The sequence below is a fragment of the Adiantum capillus-veneris genome, chromosome 24 (genome assembly GCF_014529385.1).
Source record: "Adiantum capillus-veneris isolate H3 chromosome 24, ASM1452938v2, whole genome shotgun sequence".
NCBI lineage: Eukaryota > Viridiplantae > Streptophyta > Polypodiopsida > Polypodiales > Pteridaceae > Adiantum > Adiantum capillus-veneris.
Window position 1 is genome coordinate 64,246,598 of NC_140954.1, and position 6,302 is coordinate 64,252,899.

The following is a 6,302-nucleotide window of genomic DNA, read 5'->3' on the forward strand; positions in this document are numbered from 1 at the left end:
ATGATAAGGTTCAGTGGGAACATGCTATGAAGAGGGAGCTATCCAGTATTGCAAAGAACAAAACAAGGGAACTTGTTCCATTGCCAAAAGGTAGGAAAGCTTTGCCTTGTAAATGGGTTTACAAGAAGAAGATTGCATCCAATGTTGAGAATTACAAAGCTCGTTTAGTGGCCAAAGGTTTCAAGCAAGAATATGGTGTAGATTTCCAGGAAATCTTTTCTCCAGTGGTCAAGATGACGACACTAAGAATGTTGCTTGCTTTGGTTGCCACTGAAGATATGGAGCTTGATCAAATGGATGTCATTACAGCTTTATTACATGGTGATCTTGAGGAAGAGATTTATATGCAACAACCTGAAGGGTTTGTGCTCAAGGGCAAGGAACATTTGGTCTGTAAACTTCTGAAAAGTCTCTATGGCTTGAAGCAATCGTTCAGACAATGGTATCAAAAGTTTGATGCATTTATGCGTTCCCTAGGCTATAAGCGCAGTAATGAGGATCCATGTCTTTACGTGAAAAGACAACCAAATGGACAGCTTATTATGCTTATCCTTTATGTAGATGACATGGTTATTGCTGGTCATTCTAAGAAGGACATTGCTGACTTGAAAACCAAGCTGAGAAGTCAATTCGACATGAAAGATTTGGGTGAAGCCAATCACATTTTGGGTATGCGCATTACTCGTGATCGTAAGAAGAGGTTGTTGTACCTTTCTCAAAAAGAGTATGTGCACAAGGTTCTTGATCGTTTCAACATGCAAAAGGGGAAGGCCTTGAGTACTCTATTGCCTGCATATTTGAAACTTAGCAAGAACGATTGTCCCAGATCTGTTGAGGAAAAAGCTGCGATGGCTAAAATTCCTTATGCTTCATCTTGTGGTAGTCTCATGTATGTCATGGTGGCTACAAGACCTGACATTGCACATGCAGTGGGAGTTGTCAGCAGATTTATGTCTAACCCTGGTAAAAAGCATTGGGATGCTGTCAAGTCGATTCTCAAATACTTGAGTGGCACTGCAGATAGACAGTTATGCTATGGTCGTGGAAAGTTATCCATTCAGGGATTTGTAGACAATGACTATGCAGGCTATGTTGACAGTCGTAAATCAACAACAGGTTGGATTTACACATTTGCTGAATCTGCTATTTCTTGGAGATCTGTTCTTCAAGATTGTACATCCATTTCTACCACAGAAGCAGAGTATGTTGCATTGAGTGAAGCATGCAAAGAAGCTATTTGGCTTGCTCGCCTAGTGAAAGATCTTGGATTTGAGCAGTGTACACCAGTTCTTCATTGTGACAATCAAAGTGCTATTGCCTTGGCTAACAATCCAGTGTTCCATTCCAGAACGAAACACATTGATGTGTGTTATCACTTCAGTCGTGAATGCCTGGCAAACAAGAGCCTTGATTTAGTGAAGATTCCTACGTCAGAGAACACAGCGGATGCACTGACTAAAAGTCCTCTAGCCATCAGTTTCAACACTGTCGTGCATTGATGGGCATTGGGTGAAGAGTGGTTCTCTTCCATTCTTATAGTCTCCCACATTGGCCATCAAGTGGGAGAATGTTAGGTTTAATGGCCATGTGGCCGACCGCCCATCACTAACTGCCGCTAACCCTAAGTGTACAGCTATACACTTGAGTGAGCCACTAACACTAAGTACAATGTGTATTGTGCCTTAGTGCATAAGATAAGAGAAGAAAGAAAGGGGGCATACAGTACGTTGGCTCTCCCCCTTCAACCTGTGTGTGGCTATGGTGGTGTGTGTGTGAGTGTGTGCATGCGTATTCTTCTTCCATTGTGCTCCCAGCTCCTCCCCATCAATTGGTATCAGAGCGACAGGTGGGAGCAGAGAGTTCAGCCATAGCTTGAGCTTGGAGCTTGAGCGGAGTTGAAGATCAAGCTTAGAGGAGGAGAAGAGAGAGGGCTGCACATCAGATCTGAGACATTGCAAGATAGTAATGTGCTTGCAGATGGTTGTGTAGTGGAGTGTGTGTGTGCTGCAATTTTCAGCCCGCTTTAGTGTTCATTAAGAGAATTTCTGACAGAAGCCATTTTTCAAAATTCTGTTCGCTTGAGCTATTGAAAACAGCGTTTCGCAACTTTTTGCCACTCACACGCATCTGCTAGTTCCTCACCGTTTGGAAGATACGTTTGATCAGGAGATTGTATGCAGACAACAGCATGTTTCTTACAGATCTGCATTCTACAGGTGGTTTGCTAAACAAGCTTGGGATATTCTGGATGGTCTTTATGCAAGCCGTAATGAGGCAAAAATTGCTTTGCTGCGTAAAGAGCTGGAATCAAAGATTATGCATGAGGAAGATGATATGGACACTTTTGTTGCTAGTGTCAAGGATATCAATGAGCAACTTAGTTCTTTAGGTAAAGTCATTTCAGACAGTTCCCTTGTGCAGACCGCTCTTGATGCCTTGCCAGATTCTTGTGAGACTTTTTCTAGTACTTGGAGACTTATGACCCAAGGAAATTCTGAAGTTGCCAAGTTTGATGCATTATGCACATTGCTGTTGCAAGAGCCACTTTCCAGAAAAAACAGGAGTAGGTAGCGTGCAGGCCAACAAGGTTTCATTGCTTCTCAAAGAAAGGGTGGTAATAGCAATGCAGCCACTTCTTATGGTTCTACTGCAGTGGCAAAAATTATGTTCCTAATGCTTCTGCTAGTAGCAATTCGTCCGGAAATTTTGGTGATAAGGGCAAAAAAAAATGTGTTGCCATTGTTGTAAAGCTAATGATCACTTGATCAAGCAGTGTCCTAAGTTGAAGGCCAAAGAGGCTAAGAAGAAAGAGGGTGGTTCCACTGCAAATACTGGTTCCACTACAAATGCAGCCATTGTTGTGTTTTGTGTGAAAGGAGACTGTGATGCTGATGCCTTGTTGCAAAGGGTTATGCACAGTAAAAAGGCATAGATTATGAAGAAATTTTTGCTCCCACTTGTCGTATGACTAATGTTCGTTTTCTATGTGCATTGGCTCATTTTGGTTGGGATGTACATCAATCAAACATTGTTACTGCTTTTTTGAATGGTGACATATTTAAGGAAGCTTGTGTAATGCAGCCTCGCGGTTTTGTCATGAAAGGACAAGAGGACAAAGTGTGCAGATGTAAGAAGGCTTTGTATGGGTTGAAGCAATCTCCTCGTGCTTGGTATGAGAAAACTGACACTCATTTGGTCAAACGAGGCTTTCGTAACAATCCAATAGAAAGCACATTGTATGTAAAGCGTGAGGGTGATGTAATTCTCATTGTGGTTCTTTATGTGAATGATTTGCTAATCACTGGACCAAATGAGAGACATATTGCTGAATTTAAGGCTAATTTGAATGCTACTTTCAAGATGAAAGATTTGGGGCTGTTGCATCATTACTTGGGTATGCAATTTAAGCAGTGTGATGGTGGTATTGCCTTGTGTCAGAAAAGTTACATAGAGACATTGCTATGTAAGTTTGGACTTGAGGATTGCAAACCTATTGCCTGTAACATTTAATGGCCTAATAACTTGTGTGTAGCGGAAATTAGCATGAACAGAGTGGGCATTTCATTAGAATAGATTCCTAATGAGAATTACAAGAGTGCTTGGGTGGATAGAGCAACAAAAAGCATAACACCCAGTAGAAAGCTTCAACAATACTTTCAAAAGAGAGAGAAATTAAGCACGTGACAACAGTTGAGGACCGGATTTTCATGGAGCCGGTCCCCCCTCCAAAAGGCTTTGTATTATGGTTTCTCCCATCAAGAGAGACATTGTACAATACAATTCTTTGTGTTCCTTCAAGACTAGCTAGTGCAATGAAGATGAAAGCTTCATGCACCAAGCAAAACACTTAGCAAACACAACTTTAATTATCCCCGTTCTCAGACCCAAGACCTCACACACCTTCGAAGATGGTGAGAGCTAGTAGGGTATGAGAGTAGATTGAGAGGAAGAAGGAGTATCTTACGAGAAAGATGTACATCTCCTCACATAATCACTCATATTAACATAGCTTAGCTTAATAATTAGCATGGTAGAGGAGATGAGCATGCATTGAAGCTTGGCTCTTGGTTGGATTTGCATCCACATGCCAAGAGTGTGTCGATGTAGGCTTCTGTCTCACAAGCTTGGAGTAGGTGATGAGCTCTCCATTAAAGCTTGGGAAGAGATAGTCTTCTTTACTTCTCACATAGGCTGTGTGTGTGTGTGTGTGTGTGTGTGATAATGCCTTCCAAAAATCAGCCCCCTCTCTCTCTTGGGCGAGCCCTCTTGCTATTTCCTCTTGCAGGCTCCCCATTGGACCTCCCTAGGGCTAGCCTATCACAATTAAGCAGCATAAGTGATAGCCTTCTGACATGTGTCCCCCTTTCCCCTTTTGTGAGAGCTTAATAAATTAAACTTAATTGATTTAGATGAATTAAATCCCCATAGGACCTTTCCCCATTCTGACCAATAGGAATTAAGTAGCCCATTGGGCTGCTCAATTCCTATTGGACCCCTTCACGGGCTGTCCAATAATCATCCAGGAGACTTAATTTTCCTTGGTTCTTTTTATTAGGTGTTTTAAAATTAATTAGGCTAAATTTAATCTAGCCTAATTCTCATTGGTCCACTTCAAGGGTCATTCAATAGGAATTGAGCACACTTTGGGAGCAACTAGCTTAGGCATCTGACATGTGTTCTTCATTCCCTTTGTGTAAAGGGGCTTGTGTGTGTGTGTGTGTGTGTGTGTGGCTTTCTCTCTCATCCCCTACTCCCAAGGCTCGCCCCCTCCTATGTAGGGATTTGAAAAGACTTTTTGGTCACACACAAAGCATCCAATTTCCCCTAGGGTTGACCTTTGGACACAACCTTTGAATTTTGGAACCTTAGAGGAAGTCTTAATGGGTTGAACCTTAGGGTCTTTTTAGCCCATTGTTGCACATGGATCTTTTGCAGATGGCCCCCCCTTTGGATCCCTATTTTCCCTCCTTTGAATCCCTACTGTGGCCGGTCTGCTAGCTTAACCAATATTCTAGCTTTTTCTCCCCTGGCACTTCCCCATATTAAATGATCAATTTAACATGAGAAAATCATTTAGGAGAATTAGATATTGATTATTATGACATTACCTCTCTCTTGAAATAAAGCATATTCATGAGTCCTTTTCTTAGCGGGTAGAGGATCCCTATGTTACCCTACGACATCATTCCACAATGGATGACTAGTCCATTTGGCGCTTGAGAGCCTGAGGCTGCCGCAAGCATGTCTGCACATTAGTCCTATCAATCTTCCATAGTAGAGTGACAAGCTCTACTTGGTCTTTGGGAGACGTCGTCTCCGCAAACTTGATCTAAGCATGCATACTACTTCATTTTTGTGCACAATAAAGAAAAAGAGAGTCTTATAAGACAAAAACTTTGTTCATTTTTAACATTTTGTACATTTGCTTATCTTGGGAAGCATTGTAAGCATTGACAAGGTTTAGGTTATCCTTTAATTGTATGCCTTGCATCCATCTAGCATCTTCAAAAGGATAATTCTTAAACTTAATAAGATATCGTCGGATAGTCTTACCGCCTCTTAGTACCTTGTCTTCATGTCGGAGAATGGACTCGTGCTGCAACACCTCCTCTTGGTCCTCGATCTCCGGTGGGTCTTCAATAGTTGGTTCTTGAGGTGGCTCTCCTTTGTAAGTCTTTAATAGGCTCACATGGAAAGCATTGTGTATAAGCCAATGATTGGGCAACTTGAGTTGATAGGCCATCTCATTGATTGGCCTAAGAATCTGGAAGGGAACATAGTACCTTTTTTCTAGTTTAACATAGTACTTTTGGTGGCCCGTAGGATTCTTGCCCGTCGTGTGCCTTAATCAAGCCTTGGGAAACTACAAGACCCAATCGTTTTCTTTAAAAGCTTGGGCTCTTCTGTGCTTGTCAGCAGCAGCCTTTTGCCTTTGTTGTGAGATAGAGATAGCATCCTTAATCTTTTGAAAAGATTCTTGTAGGTCTCGACTATACTCATCTGCAACGAAGATCTTCCCATGTACCTTAAGTAGCAAGGGACTTTTTGATCTCCCCTCAATTACCTCGAAAGGTGCTTTTCCCGTGGAAGTATGTACAGTCTTATTGTAAGCATACTCCACTAAGGGTAAGTACTTCTCCCATTGGGATCTTTGATCTACTTTCGTTACATAGGCTTTTAGTAGATCGAGAATTGTTAGGTTAGCTATTTCACTTTGGCCATCCGTTTGTGGATGATAGGCCGAAGAGAAGTTTAGCCTTGTTCCTAAATTCTCAAAGAGACCCTTCCAGAAATTACTGGTC